The sequence below is a fragment of the Kogia breviceps genome, chromosome 18, assembly GCF_026419965.1.
Source record: "Kogia breviceps isolate mKogBre1 chromosome 18, mKogBre1 haplotype 1, whole genome shotgun sequence".
NCBI lineage: Eukaryota > Metazoa > Chordata > Mammalia > Artiodactyla > Physeteridae > Kogia > Kogia breviceps.
The window spans coordinates 38,800,442-38,820,872 of NC_081327.1; positions in this window are offsets into that span (position 1 = coordinate 38,800,442).

Genomic DNA, 20,431 nt, shown 5'->3' on the forward strand with positions numbered 1-20,431 from the left:
TTACCCCTTTCGTCATTGTAATTTGGTGATCAGCTCCTTAAATGTATAATAAACTGTTCGTAGGAAATGAGACTTTTTATTTGTCACGGAATTTGCAGAGAATATATCATCCCACTGGAGTTCTTGGCACCACGTGGGTTTTCTGGGTTTGAGCTTTGATGGTGCACCAGGACCAAAGAAATGGGGCAACGGTGCAATAAGCCACACAGAGAAAGACAAATACTATATGATCTCACTACATGAGACATCAAACTCCTAGAAACAGAGCGGAGAATGGTGGTTGCCAGGGGCTGGGGGAACTGGGGAGATGTTGGCCAAAGGGTACAAACTCCCAGTTATAAAATGAATGAATAAGCCCTGGGGACCTACGTACAGCAGGATGATGATAGTTAACAATACTGTATTATAAACTGAAAGTAGGGCTTCCCTGGTGGCGCAGTGGTTGAGAGTCCGCCTGCCGATGCAGGGGATGCAGGTTCGTGCCCCGGTCTGGGAAGATCCCACATGCCGCGGAGCAGCTGGGCCCGTGAGCCATGGCCGCTGAGCCTGCGCTCCGCAACGGGGAGAGGCCACAACAGTGAGAGGCCCAAGTACCACAAAAAAAAAAAAAAAAAGGGAGGGAGGAATGGGGGGAGGGAGGAATGAAGGATGCATTAAGTGATCACCAGAGAAGTGCTCTAGAAGCAATAACAATTCTCATTATTGCAATCTTCCTGAAAATCCAACCAAGTCAGGAAGTAGGTGTTACTAGCTTCAGTTTATTGATGTGGAAAATTTAGGCGGGGGGTGGGGGGGGGGGGGGAGTTGTCCGAGATTTCGAAGGAACAATGAAGTGACCCCCAGCCCCAGAAAACGAGCAACCAATTTGAGAAAGTGTCAGATTATTCACTTTTAAAGAGCAGCCCACAGAGCCCAAAAAGGACCTCAACAAGCCCTAGTCCTAGAATTAAGGAGCAGGTATCCAAGACCTGAATTCCCTGTACTCCTTAACCTTTCCAGGCCTCAGGTTCCAAGTCTGTGAAATGGGCAGGACATGAACTGACTGTGGCAGCCTGAGGGTGGTCGCCAACAACCTCGACACCGTAATCTCTGGACCCTGTGAATGTTCCCTCACATGGCAAAAGGGACTTTGCAGATGTGATGAAATGAAGGATCTTGAGATGGGGAGATGATTTTGGATTATCCAAGCTCCAGATGAGCTCTAGATGTCATCACGAATACCCATATAGAGCGAAACAGAGAGGGAGATTTGACACAGAAGAGAAAGCTGAGTGAGGACAGACGATTCAGAGAAGGAAGATGCTAAGCGATTGACTGAAGGAAAAGGCCACAAGCCAAAATCTACAGGAGCCTCCAGAAGCTAGAAAGGCGAGGAAGTGGATTCTCTCTGGAGCCTCCCCAGAAGGAAGTGGCCTTGCCACTGTGTTGATTCTCAGCCCCAAAGACTCTCTTGGAGCTCCTGACTTCCACACCTGAGGATAATTTTGTATTGTTTTAAGCCACTGAGTTTGTGGTCATTTGTTACGGCAGCAACAAGAAAATGCATACTGAAAATGCATACGGAAACATCATTTCACTCTTAGGAAAATTGTGAAACAAGCTAACGTTCCCAAGGCCCGGGGTGAGGCGAGGTTGTCAGTGGAGACCTGGGGGGGAGTGGGGATGGGGATTACAGCTCGAGTTGCCCAAATCACAGCTGCTGGAATCCACCGCCTGCCCTGGAGGCTTCCTGAGCGGTGCCACAGCACAACTTCCCGCTACCTGATGGAGTTCAGGAAATGTCTGATTGGCTTTGAGTTTTGGGGTTTGCAAATCAGACATCCTGAGCGTGAATAAGGCTGAGTCTCAAGCTGGGCACTGATGGGGGTGGTGACCTACAGAAAGACGTGGAGGCCTGGGAAATGTGTGCAGCCCTGATGAACAAACACCCGGAACACTGAGGCTACTTCATGGGGCTCCAGGGTCCCAGCTGAGAGCAGGATGTGGAGTCAAGGGAGGAGAGTGGTCTCCCCACCTCTGCCACCAGTTTGCCCTGTGACTTTAGACAGCTCCCCCCACCCTGCTCTCTGGGCCTCCGTCTCCGGTCTGAGACAGCAGGCAGGGGATGATGTGGGTGAGCCCCGGGGAGCCTGCCTTCTCTGATGCTGGGTAGTTTCACATTCCTGGCCAGGCCCGCAGCCAGGCAGGTAGACCCCACTGGACGCTCAAGATTTAGAGGATCACAGAGCCAAAGGCTCAGGAAAAGCAAATCCCAGGGCCTCCCAAAGACAGTTAGAGAGGCAAGACGGAGGACGGACTGTCAAAACATTCTGTCTAAAAACAGGCCGAGGCAGTCTGCAAAACACATATTGCACATGCATCCCAAACAGACAGAAACGGAAAGGAGGGTGCAGCCCTAAAACAGATACATTCACAGAAACAGGAGAAAGTCTTCCTCTGGTGGCCTGTTTTAGCGAAAAAACACATAAATCGATTCCCAGGGGAATAAGGTGATTCAAAAGGGATCGGGGCTCTGGAAGCGTCTCGATGACAGCACTGCCCAACAAGCTTCCAAAACTCCATCTCAACGGTGTGGGAAGAGAGACGCCTCTGAACCAGAGTGGAGGGAGCTGGGGGTGTTGTTTGCACCCTGTAACTCCTATGACAGGCAGAGAAAGCTGAACTTGAAGAGGAAAGCCACATGCTCAAGGTCAGAAAGCTACAAAGTAGCTGAGATGGGATTCAAAATCAGGATTGTTGAATCCCAAGTCCCCCAAGTTCTGAGCTGCTAGGAAAACTGTGGAGATGAATTCAGATGAATTCCTTATAGTAGAGGTCAACCTCAGTCATTAAGGGAAAGTTCTGGAGGTTCTGGGCACATGCCTAAACTTTGTGATGCTTGTAGTAAAAGGAAGTTACCATGCTGGTCTATAAGCCAAGTGTCCATCACTCTAACAAGGACAAAAACAACGAAGGAAGGATCAAGCATGGCCTAGGTTGGTCCTCCAGGCCCCTCCAAGGCCAAAAGGCACTAGCTTGCTCTCAGGAAGGACTTTTTATAAGTCGGAGCTGACAGTGGAATGGGTTAGCCTAGAGGTAGTGAGCTTCCCATCACAAGGGGTATTCAAACAGAACATCTTTCCAAACCACAGACTTGACAATATCAACCTCAAGGTTTCAGGCCTTTCCCGTCTGCCCTGCCCCAACCCCGGTCTCATGCACACCCTTTTTCCACCAGCGTCTTCTCTACACACCTGAACTTCTAACCTCTCAGTCTTCAACCACACCGCCCCCTCTGCTGAAATGTCCATGAGCCTTTTCTATACCTGGGGATTCTAAAACGCTTTTACAGATCTGCTCAAATGCCTCTCTCTGGCCAGCCACACCCTCAAGCCATTTTGGGGACCTTTCCTCTGCATTCCCCTGCAATTGACTTTATTCACCTCCTTCCCCATCTCTTTGGGGACCAGCTAACAGCCATGCCTTTGTTCCCCTCATTACCCAGCACCACGCCTAACTCTAAGTGGCCCCAGTGCATGGGTTTTGCATGAGAGCACCCAGCTTGTGTGGTTTGCAACCTCAAGCCCAGCTTGCTGCCTTTCCACCTTCCCAGAGGGAAAACCCAGGCCCTGGCACACCCACAGCCCTGCCCTGGCTGCCCGGAAAGCTCTAGGCCCACGGGGGTGAGCGGGGAAGCTTGTGGTCAACTTTGAAGCTAACACCCTAACAATTTTATTTAAAAAAATTTTTAAACTCAGGGAAGAAACAATCGGGAAGCTCAGTTAGGGGCCTCTGGGCTCAGAAATCATAAAAGTCAGTGGTATTTTAAAAAATAAGAATACCTTCCTGATGCTCAAGGGGCTCATGGAGGTTCGCTGGTCCCCAGCCATTTGCACTGCCTCCCTCTCAGGCATTATAACGGGTCTCCCCAGCCTCGCTCTCAATTTCTGCTGTTCCAACACTGAAGACAATTCTCTGGCACATGGCCGTGCAGACCAGATAGTGAGTAAAGTCCCCCTCCTTCCTCAGAACAGGAATGCAGGGGACTGGCTCTCGGTAGAGAACCCCCGGGGTGGACGGAAGTCACAGGCCTTCTCTTCACAGAAATTGAACATGGGGAGCTTCCCAGGGACCCCTGAGGCAAACCAAGTCCAGCGGAATGTCTCTGATCAAGTCATCCCGTGGAAAACCCCAGCAAGCTCTCACGGGGCCTCAAGGACACGATCGGGGTGACCTCCAAGTGGACACCAGTGGATTTGATAAGAATGAAAACACCCTGCACACTGTGTAGCACTTAGTTATTGCAAACGGGTATCACACACCCCCCCTCTCATCTAGTCCTTCCAGGACGTGTCAGAGGAGATGCCATCGGTCTCTCCCTGTGTGACACATGGAGCCTGAGTCCCAGAGAAGGAGAAACAACTCTCCCAGACCAGTTTCACTGATTTCTAACTCCGAGCTCTCCCTTGGAGGTCTTGAGAGTTACCGCCAGCAGCATCCTTTTCTCAACTCCCCCTCCACAATACCCAGCCCGGGGCCTGCACACAGTAAGAACTCAGTGCAGTTAACCCTTGAACAACACAGGTTTGAACTGCACGGGGCCACTTATACGTGGATTTGTTGCAGTAGTAAATACCGCAGGACTACACCATCCACCATCGGTTGAATCTGCGGATACCAAGAAACTGTGGACAAGGATGGCCATTATAAATTATATGTGGATTTTCAAGCACACAGAGGGCCAGCATCCTTAAACCCCTCCTTGTTCAAGGGTCAACTGTAAAATTTAACAGAGCTCATTTAATTGTATCCCTTAGTGAAACAAAGAAAAGATGGCACTTGGCTTTGGCACCAATACATTTTAAGGCGCACAGGATAAGGCATTCAGATTGGGGGGTGGGGGGTGACGTTGAGTGCTTCACTTACAACCCAGCACAGCCATTCACGTAGCTCATGAACAGAGCCAACTGTACTCTCTGGACCTCAGAACGATCCACCATTTCCCTGGAAGGTCACACAGTGGCCAAGTGGCAGGAGCAGGTTTTGAACCCAGGCCACCTGACCTCAAAGTCCCTGCATCAACTCCCAGAGGGAGTCTGACTGGCTGCCCATCCCAGCCCCCACTCTTCTCTTTCAATGCCGCCGTTCACCCCTTTCGTCTCCATCTCTTGACTTTTAGGTATTTGTATCTTGTTGCTCACCTCCACTGAGATAGTCTGGGTTGAATAGCTTTATATACATCATTTATACCTTAAAAGAAACAAGAGTGAGTCAAAACGTTAGCTCTTCAGGAGGACCTGGGTTTTCAACCATCTCTTCCTATGATCCCTGGCACAGAGATTCAGAGGGTCCCCGGGGGGGTGGTATTTCAGACAGGCCTGCTCTGCTGGCCCTGCCCAGGAAGCCTGCTCATGGATTTGGCAGGGAGCAAGTGCAGGGAGTTTTGCCAGGGCTGCCTCAAGGGAGTGCAGTTTTTAAATCCTCATGAGTGGTGATCCTTGGAAGTCACTTGGAAGTTAAATACAGCAAGAAGCACAAACAGCCCGCTCTTTGCAGAGAAATAGGTGGGGCAAGTTCAGTCAGAGGACCGAAGAGGAAATGCACAGCTGCCATCTGGTCCTGCATCTCATCAGTCTCCCACATGCATCCCAAGTCTCCCAGTCAGAGGGAGGAGGATGCCAGGCCTGCTAGCTTGAATCACTCCATCGGAGAAAAACTTTCCATGGGAGGGACTGCACAAACTCCTCTGCCTCTCTCTTCTACCTCTTCACGTGACAAGGCAGAAGGCCATTTATCACCCATGGTCTCGCCATGCTGGGGTCGGCCCATGTGTATCAGTCAGGAGAGACCAAGGTTAGCTGCTGTAACAACTGCCCCATGCTCAGTGGCTCACCCCCACAAAGGGTTTGTCATTGCTACATTCAGGGCAGGAGAAGGAGAGGCAGCAAATCACACACTAGCCCTTAAAACTGCCCAGAGTGACACAATAAGCATTTCACTGGCCCCAAGCAAGTCAGAGGCCCTGCCTAACTTTAATCGGCCGGAGAAGTACAATCCTACCGTTTGCCCAGAGGTAAACAAAATATTTGGTGAATAGCATGAAGGACTATAGCACTGTAACAGTAATAATAACTATGATAAAATATTCAAAGAAGCTGACATTTACTGATATTTACCACATACCAGGCATTGGGTAAAGTGCCTTCTATCCTTTATTCCGTTTAATACTGGAATGGAGGCTAGTGAAGTGAAGGGGAAATACAAACAAGGTAGATGCTAATATTAGCCTGAATTTATGGATGAGGAAATAGAGGCTCATGAATTCAAGGGACTTGCTTGAGGTCAGATAGTTGGAAAATGGTGGATCTGGGACTCGAACCCAGGACTCCTGAGACCATGCCTGCTAATCACTCTACTACCCTGCTCCCAAATACATATGTAGGGCCCTCCAGAATGGTGTAAAGGCAACTACACCAACTTGGAGGCAGAAACATTGCTTTCTTCTCCTAGCCCGCATCATATGCAGCAGGTGGTCTCCAGGTCCAGGAACAAAGCGCCTTCCTTTAATCGAACAGATTCAGACCTGTCTCTCATCCACCCAGCTGCCCGTGGTGTGCCAGACCCCACACCAGGCAGGTGTAACCTTTATCTGCCTTGATTCTCAACATGCACCTGGCAGGTAGGTCTCTCTGTCCCCATTTTGCAGCTAAGTAACTTGAGGCACACAACTAATTTGAGCAGTGTTGAACCCAGTTCTAGCTGGCTCTGAGGCTTGTGATGACCAAAGAAGACCTCTCCATGGGGAGGTCAGCCCAGGCAGGTGTGTGATTGTAAAGGACCGGCCAGGCATGGGGGTGGGGATGAGAGCAGGGGAATCCCTGAGTTCATATAAATGTGGGAGTACTTCTTCAGCCCAGCCCCTCCCTTCCTCACTCCAAAGTATGTGAACCCTAGACAGGGTGGCCTCTGCCAGATTGTTAAAAGCCCCCATTGGTGACTCCTTTCTCTTGGGGTAAGGCATCTCTGCCTCTAGAATTCTTCTCGGGAAGACAAAACATTAAGTCCCTGTCAGGCAGTGCAGTACAAGGAAAGCACGTGGCTTTGGAGCTCAGTGCAAATAACATCTCTACCACTTGGAAGCTGTGTGACTTTGGGCAAGTCACTTAACCTCTCTGGGCCCTGGTCGCCACAAAATGACAGCGTTGGGCTGCACCTTCCTGAGGATTTCATCCCTGATCATGTTTTAGGAATTCATGATACTCTGAAGAACTCAAGCAAAGGCCAGGGGGTGAAAAAAGGCTCATGGGCGAGTCAGTGGGTGAAACTCCATGCGACGGTAGACAGCAGCTAACAGTTACAAGCCACTCCTCGGTTAGGGGTGGCTGCATTGAGCGCATGACCCTCCTTACTGCATGTGGTCCTCTCTACCGCTCTGTGAGAAAAGAGCTCTTATTATCCACAGTTTACCAGGCAGAAATCAATAGAGCAGGACTAGTCCCCAGGCCTGCAAAGATCCAAGTATGTACTCAACAGTAGATAGCTAAGTGTGTTTCTAGGGGAAAGACTGTGAAGGGATCTCTTCCCCACTTCTTTTGGTTTTTAGTCTAGTAGTTGCAAAAATAGTACAAGCTCATCCTAAATTCTAACAATATTTATATTTTAAGTGAGCATCTTGTCCCCTGTCAGCTAATTCTACTCCAAACAGGGGTAAGCTCTATTAATGTTTTCGCGAGGTTCCTTCCAAGTTTTCTCAATGCCTCTACATAGGATTATACAAAGTAGGATTTGTTCATCATTTACTTATGGCCTGCTGACAATAGTAATAATAGTCACATTTGCAGAGCCCTTCCTGAGGCCAGGTTCTATACCAGGTGCTGAGGACAGCTGTGAACAAGAGACACGACCCCCACTCTGGGGAGCCATCAGAAACACTCTGCAGCTTGCCCTGTCCCCCACTTACCATATTACGAATCACCCCACTTATCCCACTTACATCCTGGGCTGTCATCCAAATCACGAGATCTACCACACTTTTTAAAACGGAAAATCTCCTTGTGTTTTATAAGTGTATTGTCCTTGATTCAACCAACCCTGTACTGATGAATGTTTAGGTTATTTCCAAATTTTTCCTCTTACAAAAAAAAAAAAAAAAAAAAATCCACGTTTTTAATGCACTCATGCTAGCACTTACATAAAGTTTATAGATTCCTTGAACGTAAATGTTTATTTTATCTAGACGATAGTCTTTTCGTGGTGGGAAGCTTTGGAGCGGACAGCAGGTTCCAAGCAGGACTTGGGGGGGGGGCACCATCTACCCCTTAGGGGATTGGGCAGGAAAAGCTGCCGCGGAGCTTCTCTCCTTCATTACAGAACTGAACTCTGGGCACATCCTGACCTTGAAAATCCCCCTTCAGCCCTTGCTGATTTCCCATTCATGGGCACATCACCTGCTCACCACGATAAATGGCCTCCATCTACTGCGGTGACAGGGAAAGCTTAACCAGAAGGAGGAACAGGTTCAGGCGGCGGATAAACAGCCGTCGCTCATCACCACAGAGTGCCGGAGCTGCCGACCCGTGGCTCCCATCCCCTGATGCTCACCAAACCCAAAGCCAGCTCTCCGGTCCCTGAGGGCAGGGCTCAAGGCGGGCACTTCTCTTTCCCCCACCAGCGGTTACACCGGGGCCTGACTACATTGTTGGCGCTGTATCAATACTCCCCGGAATGGCCTGATTACTGACAAGTGTTAATTACACCTGGAATGCACACGCCGGTGGCTGGGCCTCTGAAAGAGACCATCCTCCCCAAAGGAGGGGACCCGCGATCCTGCTAGGCAGGAAGAGAGGGCAAATGGAGTGTTATGGGAGTACTTCCGGGGGTGGGTCTGGGAAGGCATCCTGGAGCAAGAGAGACCGGAAGTGGGACGGAGGAGTGGGGAGAATTTGGATAAACACAGATAGGAGGAGAGGGCATGCCAGGCAGGGGAAGGACCCAGAGAAAGATAAAAAGCCTTAAGCAGTGCCCTGTGCCTCATCGGTGCTATGCAGGGATGTGCTAGGGCCAACTCCTGCCACCAGAGGAAAGCTTGCGTGTTGCCAGCCCAAACATTACTGCTTGAAAGAGTGGGAGTCCGTACACCAAGGCAATCAGCAAACACTGTAAATCAGGACTTTCCTTTTTCAGCCGGTTTACCAGCACGCCACGCTCTATACGCGTACTCTATTATTACAGAAAGCCACAAAAGCATTTAAGCAGGAGGATGACACGGTCAGGTGTGCATTTGTAAAATGTCACTCTGGGGCCAGTGTGGGAGGGACAGTTTGGGACAGGAGTGGAAGTAAGGAGATGGCCGGGAGGTTCCTCCAGTTGTCCAGGAGAGTGATGTGGAAAGGAGCCAAGGGACAGAGTCTATTTAAGAGGGAGGACTGATGCCTTGGTGACTGGTGGGCTGTGCGATGTGGGGGAGGGGAGAAAGGAAGTACCAAGGCCATCTGAGCTTTAAATGATGAAAAACCTTTCTCCACTTGGCAAATGCCTGGCCTTCTCCACCTGATCTCCCACCTCCCCAAAGGAGAAAGAAGATATGTGAGATTGTTTCTAGGCTGGCAGGAGAAGGGAGAGTTCTTACTCTTAGCCTAAGGGAAGCAGTTTCCTCCTTCATCACCTCTTCCCCTTCCCTATCTTCTCTTCCTCCCCCTCCCCTTCCTCCTCCTCACTCTGCAACAAAGCCCTCATAAATCTGAGGCATAGATATGCCTCAGCACTGCTGGTCCAGCCCATGATTTGCATCTCTGCTTGGAACTCTGAGCCCCACAGACACAAACACCCAAAGTTTATGAGCAGTGCCTGCCATTAAATCTTCGCCAGACATGTTTCTGATATAATCCTCTCCGTGCACTGTCTGCCTTGGGGTATAAAATCCAAGAAAGCTGAGGAAAAAGGAAAGGGCTGGCTGTAGAGAAAGCACACTGGCTGCAGAGATGGACCCGGGTTGGAGCTTGGCTCTGTCTCTGGAACCTCTCAGAACCTCAGTCTCCTCTTCTGAAAAATGGAGCTGCGGGACTTCCCTGATGGAGTGCAGGGGACACGGGTTCGATCTCTGGTCTGGGAAGATCCCACCTGCCACGGAGCAACTAAGCCCGTGCACCACAACGACCGAGCCTGTGCTCTAGAGCCCGCGAGCCACAACTACTGATCCCGTGTGCCACAACTACTGAAGCCTGGGCACCTAGAGCCTGTGCTCCCCAACGAGAAGCCCAGGCACCACGATGAAGAGCGGCCCCCACTCACCACAACTAGAGAAAGCCCACATGCAGCAACAAAGACCCAATGCAGCCAAAAATAATAAATAAATAAATTTATTTTTTAAAAAACAAATGGAGCTGCACTCTCCAGCTCAGAGGATTGCTGTGAGAAGGAAATAAGGAGTGGCAGGGTGGGCCCTGCACACGGAGCCTGACAACAGCAGGTACCCATTCTGTGTAGCTGGTCAGGGTAGAGAATGTGGATTCTGGAGACAGACAAGCCTGGGGTCTGGCCAGCTCTCCGGCTGACTCTGTGCTGTGTGCCTCTGGGCCATTTACCTAACCTCTCTGGAATGCAATCTCCACCTTTATGGTTATTGTCTTGGGCCAGCCAATCAGCATCCATGCCTCAAGTAGCCTTATCTGTAAAATGGGTCAATGCTGTCTGCTCATCACAGAGTTTAGGTGAGACCCAGCCTCACATAAAAGTGCTTTAAGAAAACCTCACACTACACAGATGCAAGATCTTATTCCAAAAAAATCTTTTACGTATTTTGGCCGAGGGAGGAAGAATCTGTAAAGCATAGAAGACACTATCTGCTGCTGCTTCCTAGCCCAGATGCTAACACTAGCAAGTGTCCATCATGTCGGCACCCTGAACACACACTGTCGAACCCCAACTCTCCAGTCACTGGCTACACAGACATGAATGCACAGCCCCCGATACTGAGGGCCCCATGCCCTGGGCCACACAGACAAGTTGACAGGTTACGCCAGCCAGAGGACAGAGCCAGATGCCTTGAGAGCACAGAGCAGGGCAGCTAACTTTCGGGAAGCACAAAGAGACGGTGAAACACACCCCCAACTGCTCACCCTCCACACCTGAATGGCGGCCTGGTGCAGACAGGTGAGGCGAGCTGCTCAGATGGTCACGAGTGTAGACAAGGTTCGAACTCAGCCCGAGGGACCTCCAGCACCCCAAACCTGATGTGAGGGAAGCCCCCACTCCTGGGAATGCTTAAAGGTAAAACGTCCCTGCTGCATGGAGCACGTGTTATTTTTGTCACCAGTATACGGGACCAAGCCCTTCCCAGGTGCCAGGTCTGTGCTACCTTGGAAAGCCCCGGCTCCTGTTTCAGTGCCCTTTCCCATGGAGTCACGAAGCATTTGTCCTGTGAGGGCAGCCTAGGCTGCAGGGGGGAAGACTGGCCTGGCAGGGGGCTGACCTGACCTGACCTGTGAGGCCACACCAGCTGGGAAGCCCCTCCTGCCCGGCCTCCCCTGCCCTGAGCTTGTCTGTCAGGTCAGGGCCCCCTGCACATGCCCAAGGGCCTCCACCCCCCTCCCCCTTTCCCAGCGCCTCCTGCAGAGAGGCAAGATCCCACCTTCCTCACAGGTGTCCGCAAAACCCCTCACTCTGCTGGGGAAGCCACGTTTCTCTCTTACCATGAGAGTCCTGCCTTGTTTTTTTATCCTTTAATAAGGTTACAGTAGGGCTGGGGGAGATGGATTTTGGCCTCAGGCTACATCTGCCCTTCATTTAAAACCACCCTGACTCCCGCCAGGCTGGAAAACAAGTCTCCGAGCCTCTCTTTTATAATCTTTGTTAGATCCAAATCCAGAGTTATTTTCGCCCACAGATCATAACGGCCTGGAGCCCATTTGCCTCCAGAAACTGACCCTCTTGCTTAAAAAGCAAAACTCCACCCGTGGCACGTCAACCAGCCCAACTCTCGCCCATCCCAGTCTCCTGGGAGCAGCCTCAACTTACAAATGCCATTTAAGAAAATCTTTTCTCTCCTCCAGGAAGCTTCAGGCTCCCTCCACTGCCCCCAAAACCTGCAGCATCCACATTCTCTTCATTCTCAGGCAGGCATGCAGTTTCGGATTCGAAAATGTGTTTTTATTTTCCACTAAAAATATACGGAGGGGGAGCTTGTTGTCTTTAATATTACACTGGGTCGCCTGACAAAGAGCATCTGGACAAAGGCAAGGCCCGTTTAAAGGGGAAACCGTCATTTCCAACAGAATAAAAGACAAAGTAAGAAAGCACCTCCAACCCAGCAGCGCTCAGAAGGAACTTTCCTCCCCTCTCCTGGCGCTATCCGGGCCCTGACAGTCTTCTGCTGCTATTAATTTACCAGGCTGGGCCCAGACCCCAAGGCCAGGCCCGCCTGCTGAGAGGCACAGCTAAAAACAGCTCCGGCCTCTGAAAGGGACCGGCTGAGCATCTAATCGCTCAGCTTTCTCCTTGCCCTCCCCGCAGACTCCACTAGGGAGACCTGGAGAGCAAAGGCGCGCTTTGATTTGGAGAGGAAGAAAATAACGAAGGTTGTGAGCAGGTGTGGAGACAAAATCGTCCAGGCAACCGACAGGAAAATGCCTCTTGGCTGCCACCGGTGCAGGTGTGGCTCCGGGCGCAGGCGGCGCGATCGGAGGAGGAGTTTGTGGGTGCGGTAAGGGGTGCTGCTTGCATTAGGAGCCTGGGAGCAGCCCAGTGAGATGTTATTCACCCATCCCCGGGTCCCGGTCACAGAGGAGCCCTGGCCAAGGCTGTGAGAGATTTCCTGTTATGAAAGAAAGTTAGCAGGTGGCTGATGGATTTCCTTAGATCCTTTGTATATTTCATTTGGGCTAGGATGGGGAGGGAATAAGCATTAATCATGTGCTTTTGGCAGAAAGTTGCCAGACCTCCATTCATCTATGCATTCCCTTAGCCTACATTTATTATTAATAATTGTGGCACCATTAGCGGGTTTCCACTGTGGACCAGGTGCTGTGCTAAGCACTTTACCTTGGGTATCTGATTCAGGCCTCACAGCTTCCCTGTAACACGGACATTATTATCCCCATTTTACTGATAATGAAGCAGGCTCAGGAAAAAGACAGTGGCTTGCCAAAGCAGAGATCCAAAGCCAGGCCTGACCAACTCCAAAGTCCAAGCTCTCTACCGTGAGGATCTCCCGCATCCCTGTGTGGTCTCTCTACCTGGCCTTGGTGGTAGCGCTCGCATAAACGTTTGATGAAAGAAAGATTTCTGGAATGACATATTACAGGTCCAGCCTGGACGTATGGGGACTAAAAACTGGATTCTGTTCTCACCTCTCACTGCAAGACTCTCCTGGGCAGAGGGTAGCAGAGAATTCAGGCCGAGTGAACTTCCACCCAGGCCAAGAAGAGGGCTTGGACTTCCCTGGTGGTGCAGTGGTTAAGAATCCGCCTGCCAATACAGGGGACACAGGTTGGAACCCTGGTCTGGGAAGATCCCACATGCCGCGGAGCAACTGAGCCCGTGTGCCACAACTACTGAAGCCCACGCGCCTAGAGCCCATGTTCCGCGACAAGAGAAGCCACCGCAGTGAGAAGCCCGGGCACCGCAACGAAGAGTAGCCGCTGCTCGCCACAACTAGAGAAAGCCCGCGTTGCAGCAAAGAAGACCCAACGCAGCCAAAAATAAATAAATTTATTAAAAAAAAAAAAAAAAAAAAAAAGAGGGCTGGCCAAGGGGACTCTGTTAGCAAAAATGGTCCAGTTCTCTACCCCTCTTGTGACCGCATCCTTTGCAAAGTGATTTAGCAGTTCATCTGATGTTGAGACAGCGTCTCTTTTCCCATCTTTGAATCTGGGCTGGTCTTGTGACTTGCTTTGGTTAACGGAATGCAGAGGAAGTGATGCGCAGAGCCTAGGCCTCAAGAGGCTTGTGGTTTCTGCTCTCTCTCTCTTACTCTGAATCTTGCCATTATCATGTGACAGCCCTACTGGCCTGACACAGGATTAGAGGCGTGGGTCCCAGTCACCCCCATGACCCTAAGCCACAGCCTTCCAACCACCACATAATGAGGCCACTGTAGACCAGTCTAAACTCCAGCCAACCTGGCACCTGACCACAGACAGATGAGTGAGTCCTGCCAAGACCAGAACTGCCCAATGGATGCCAAAGTGCCGACCTGCAGAATCATGAGCTAAATAAATGTTGGTTGTTTAAGGCACCAGGTTTGGGGGTGGCTTGTTACCCAGTGAAAGCTAACTGGCACACTGCTCATCTGTTTCCTAAAGCCACAGGACATGTGAGCAGAGGCGAGAATAGCCCTGATACCCCAGGACCCACCAGAGTCGGGCTGTTAAACCAAGGATGTTTCTGGACCCCTGGGTCTCACCTGTAACCTCTTGTTTATCTCTTTGCTACCTCTTCCCCTATTGGGTCTAATTTTGAAAGAAAGAAAAGATCGCAGATGGAAGGCAGAGAAAGGAGGCCAAGATCTATCAGGGGGTCAGTGCGGAGGGAAGGAACGTGACACCATGAGCTGGGGGTCCCTACCGCTCTAACACCCACACGTCACAGTCTGTGCCCCAGTTTTTTTCACCCATGTGACATCAGACTTTTGTAGCGTACATACATCAGAGGAGACACTGTGTGGGGAAGCTTTGGACGATGGGGAGGGGACAAGCAAAGCCAGAGACCCCAAAACTTGCCCGTGTACGAGTTTCCTAGGGCTGCCATAACGAATTAGCACAGACTTGGTGGCTTCAAACAACATAACTGTTTTCTCTCATAGGTCTGGAGGCCAGAAGTGCACAATCAGGTGTCAGCAGGACTGGATTCTGCTGGAGACTCTGAGGACGGACCCCTTCCATGTCTCTTCCTACCTTCCGGGGGGGCTTGGCATCCCTTGGCTTGTAACTGTATCACTCTGCCTCCATCTTCTCGGGCCTTCTTCCTGTGTCTCTGGGGGTCCTCTCCTATTCTTATAAGAACACTAGGAATTGGGGTTAGTGCTCACCCGAGATCCAGGATGACTTCATCTTGAGATTCTTACCTAATTATACTTGCAAAGATCCTGTTTCCAAATAAGGTCACATTCCGAGGTTCTGGGTGGATGTGGATTTCGGGGAGATGCTACTGCACCACGGCCTGCCCCTCATTGCTCCTGGAAGAGCACGGCCTGTAGGGACATGGTCCGAGGAGCCACCCCCACTCCAACCAGCCCACATCCATTCTTGCGGGGGTGGTTATTATGCTCCAGGGTTTGTCCTTATCCAGCACAAGCCTGAGATACTGGGGATGCAGTCCCATCCCAAGTGCTTCCTTCTGGCCATCCTGTTGCAGAAGGGCAGGGCTCACAGCCTGAGCTTCCCTCCCAGACACGCCACTGGCAGAAAGGAGGGCTTGCCTAACAGTTCTCTTTATTTCTAAGGAAAATGGAAACAAAGACGAGAGCTGAAAACAGAGCTATTGTTCCTCAAATGCAAGAACGGCCTAGTAGACCACCTGCAGGAGCCACAGGAAAAGCCCTGCTGGCTCTCCCAGGGAGGAACGGCCCCAAACCCTGCATGGTGAGGACAGGCCCACAGCCTGGCCTGCAGCCAAGCCGACATTTAGCCAGCCTCCCACTTATTCTCCATCATGGATGCACAGGGCTGGGCGCTGGGACATTGTTCCTGCCTTTCTGGAGCCCCGGTTCCAGCAGTAGGAACAGACAGGACCACTCAGGATAGGGTAGGTAGGGGCTAGCCCAGGAGGGAAAGGCTTCTCATGGAGACCGCATCTGAGCTCGTGCCTGCGGGGCCCTGAGAGCACACAGCAGGTGGTGAGGGGACAGGGCAGCCACAGCAGAAGGCCTAGCTGGTGCGCACGCACGGTAGGGCCAATGAGGACCGTGCAGCCCAGAATGGCGCGTTCCTGCAGCAGAGGGTGTGAGCATCAGTGGGCAGAAGCAGGGCGCCATAGTGGGAAGGAGGTTTAGCGCAAGCGTTACCCTAGACTGGGCACCCTGGGACCGGGCAGTGGACAGTGACAGTAGCCAGGGCCTTCGCCCTATTCAGCCCTGCCCCTGGGGTCCTGGGAAGATGCGGATTCAGAGAGAGGCTTAAATTACGAGATAACACTAAGGGGTGTGATTCACCCCGCAGGAGCCAGGTCACTAATTCCCTGGTTCGAACCTGACCCCAGGAAATACATTCAGAAAACATGAGGAGCGGGCTTCCCTGGTGGCGCAGTGGTTGAGAATCCGCCTGCCGATGCAGGAGACACGGGTTCGTGCCCTGGTCCGGGAGGATCCCACATGCCGCGGAGCAACTAAGCCCATGAGCCGTGGCCACTGGGCCTGCGCGTCCGGAGCCTGTGCTCCACAACGGGAGAGGCCACAGCAGTGAGAGGCCCGCGTACCGCAAAAAAAAAAAAAAGAAAAAGAAAACATGAGGAGCAACAACATTACAGCTTCCCAAGCGCTCCCCTAGAGGCCCACCTGCCCCCCAGCTCAACTCCCGCTTCGGCGAGGGAAGGCGGACAGCAGGGGGAGAGAAGTCTTAGGAAACCTCAGCAGGGGAAGCGGTCTTGCACTTGACTCTGCCTGCTCTTATCTCATCCCTTGATGTTCCGAATAGGCCATAACCAGACTCCTTGGAGCCTGAAGCAAACCTCAAAAATCCCAAATTCTGGACTCGACCCACACACGGAGTCCAACGGGTTTGCTCTGCCTGTCTTCCCATCTTGACCTCTGCTCCTGGGACTTAATATCTCCAAAGCCTGAGGCCTGCTTTCTTAGGAGGCCTCTAAGGTTAGCGAGGAAGACCCCATCCACCTTAAGTGCTATCAGCTCCTGGAGAGGTAAAAAGAACTTGGAGAAAAATCTGGATGCCATCTGCCTCCCCACCCCCAAGTTCTTTTTCACATTATACTTGCTTGAGATTGATAATGTCACACCCCAGCTATGGGATCTTTAAGAAGCTTTGCTACTACTTGGCATCATTCCCTACAAGCTCCAAGACTCTCTCGGCACTAGACCTTGAACACAAGCCTTGAGCTAGTAATGAGGGAGTGGGAGTTGGTAATTGGCCAGGCCTGAAATGCAAGGCTTGGGGACCTCCTGGATGGAGGGGGGACACACAGTGGAAGGCAGGTCCCTATAGGCAGGTTAGAGCTGCACCATAAGAGGGCAACACCTCAGAGAAGGAAAAGGAGGATGACGGGGATGCCCCAATTTTGCCATCACGGCCAGCCTTGGTGACCAACATAGAAAATGATCAGATTCGTCCAGTATGTCCTCTGCCTTTGCACATGCTAGACCCTCTGCCAGGCACATCACCCCCTCTTCTCTGCTTAGAAATCTCTTCTTCCAAGATGTAGCTCAAGGCTCACTTCGGTGAGAAGCTCTCATGACTCCCCCAGACCCAGTTATCTGTTCCCTCCTCTGCACTCACACACCACATGAAGCCTCCTCTACAGAATTCATCCTCGATTTAGATTTCTGACCTTTACCTCCTCCAATCTGGGCTGTACACTCCTCCCTACAGGGTCCCAGACTTACTCACTGTTGCATCCTCAAGACTTGTCATGGAGCCTTGCCTTTAGCTGGTGCTCAGCAAGTTCAGGGGGAAGGGAAGGAGAGAGGGAAGGAGGGAGGGAGGGAGGGAGGGAGGAAGGGAGGGAGGAAGAAGGGAGAGATTCATTCAAATGATGAATATTTGTAATTTAAAAGAAAAAGCATAGGAGCTGCATCTTTCACCTCATGGTCAACATTCCAGTAGGAAGTAATATCTTTATCACTGCTGGCCTCGATCTCCAGCATCTAGGAGATGCTCAGGGGATCCCCTGACACCTGCCTCCCCAGAGGAAGGGCAATGGTGAAAGCCAAGGTCTCCACAGTGTTGACAAGGAAGTTGTCTGTATATAAGGAGAGAAGTTAAGACCTTGGAGCAGGACCCTCCTGCCCCTTCGAAGGCAAAGAGGAGGCAGAGAGGGGCCCATGGAAGAGAGTGCAGCTCACAACCAGCTGCCTCTGTGCTTAGCAGAATCACCCTTCCACACTCACTGGGCCCCACCTCCAAGGTATTGAGACCAGGGCCCGATATCACCATGACAGGGACTCCCCTTCCAGCATCTGTGGCCTCTGAGATCACCAGGATAATGGAATGAAACAAAGGTAAGTCTGGCTCTCAGCAGCTGGGAAGTGTTCTTGGTCCCACCTGCCTACCTGTCAAGCAGGGAAAGGCAACGCACTGCCTGAAGTCCAGCTCTGCGGGAAATTGGGACAAAGGCTGGATTATGTCAAATTTCTCTCTCTAGTAATTTTACCCCTCCCCAGGTTTTCTCCCAGATTAGCTCCCCTCCCGTCACCATAGCAACTCACATCCCCTGACGAGGGTCAAGGGCATCAGCAGGAACTATGGGAGAGGGGAACACGTACACACAGTCTCCACAACCAGCACCCATGTTCACCCTCAGAGGGCCCAGCTGGCGATCCGACATTTTTCCGTGGGTTCTTGGCACCTTGGATCACATAGCACCTGCCCTTGAACTGGGAAGACGTCCCCAGTCCTTGATGTCCCCAGAAGTCTGTTGAGGGTGACTTTTACAGGACCAAGGGAAAGCTGTTCAGGACTCCTGCAGAAATAAGTGCTAGAAGCTGGAGGTCAAGTTGCTCTAATTAACACTTCTTCTCCATCTGTCCTCTCCCACCAGGTGAGGCCTCCCCTCTCTGTCAAAATGCACGTCCTGATTTCTTAAGCAGCGTGACCCAGCGAGAACTGCACTCCCTCGGTGACTCAGAACACAGTCCTGCTCGGCACGTGGGTCTCCATAGTTCAGAAATATTTCTGACTTATTGATCCTGGATATGGGGAAATTCCCAAGAAATAATCCCTTGCTAAGATTTTAGGTAAAGCCTGGATGCTTTTAAGGGGCCCCTCGAATGACAAAATTCACACCAGGCAGAAAATCCTGAGGCCCAGCATGAGAGAATGATGGGTCAGTGACATTTATAAACCGACTCCACCCTGGCAAGCACCCCAGGTTGCCCTGGTGATAAGAAGGACAGAAACAGGATGAGGGTATGAACTGTTGCAGCGGGTGAAAAGGTTTCTTAGATAAACTTTTGTGAGACATCCACAACTGATCTTTCATGCTGCTGCCAACATCCCGAGATAACGGTCGTCCTAAGGCTGTGAGATCACCCCTCTCCCCAGGCCTCTTTCTCCTGCATTTAACTCAAGGACCACAGAAGACACAGTCTCACTATAATAGGGCCCCGGAGCACATGTGAGGTCCACAGCGGCTCTCTTTGATGAGTATCAATAGATAAGGCAAATCCCAGAATTCTCGGAGGTGTTCTTGTAGATCTGGGGGAGATTGCAGGAGCCCTGTTCCGTGGCTGCCGAGTTTCTGAGACCAGTTGGGCTGCAGGGAATTACTGCAGGAAGCGGTGGCTCTCCACAGCAAGAAGGCAGGTCTGGGCCTGACCCGGAGAACACAGGGAGGGCGTACGGGACAGTGGGTCATGGGCCTGCCCAGATGTCAGACCCCACTCTCGAGCAGGTCCTCATCACAGAGGACCACTCAGGGATGCGGTCCAGGCCTCTATTTCTCTTTCTATCAGAGACAAGGCTAAGAGTCACTTCTCCATCAACTGCTGTGATACTGAAAAGCTGCCGGGGTTCAGGGCCCAGGATCTCGCTGGAGGTGGACCCCCTGGCGAAAAGTGGGCTGAACCTGTTCTCTGGGGTCAACGGTTTTCAAACTGCTCTAAAGTGCCCCCCACTCCAGACAGGCTGAAGGGGCAGAGCTGACAGCCCCAATCCCCCCTCCCACTGCTCACCTCACTTTTCTGCATTTTACACATTGAGTGTGTCTGCAGGGGATTTTTGTTTCAAAACAAGATTCCACTACCTTAAAAAAAAGTTCAGAAACGCCAGTTTTGGATTTCCAAGGCAAAACAGTGAGCCATTTCTGGCTTTTACTCTCCCTTGAGCATTAGGGTTTTGTAATTGCATTGCCTTTTTCTTTATTATTTTTAACAATTATGAAAACTGGGCCGTCAGACCAGGCTCTGCAGACTGTCGCAAACTCGGGCCTGGGCTCTGCAGGCTGATTTATGGTCACACGGTTATTTGTATGCAGAACACCTGCCCTCAGCAACTGTGGCTTAGCTCTCCTGAGGTGCAAGGGATGTGCAAACTGGGAGATAGTCCTAACCCCTGTGTGTGTGCGTGCATGTGCATGTGTGTATGCAGCATGTGTGTACAGTGGCGGCAGGGAGTCCATACTTTAGGAGTATCTGTTTGGACCTTCTCCCCTGTGTGTCCCTAAGCTGTTACCTGAATTCCAACTCTCTGCATTCCAGGAATCAGCCTACCTAATTCATGGAGCCAGTCCTGGTTTGGGAAAGAATGAGGAGGGTCCCCTGCCCATTGTCCTTGGGGGCCCACAAGGC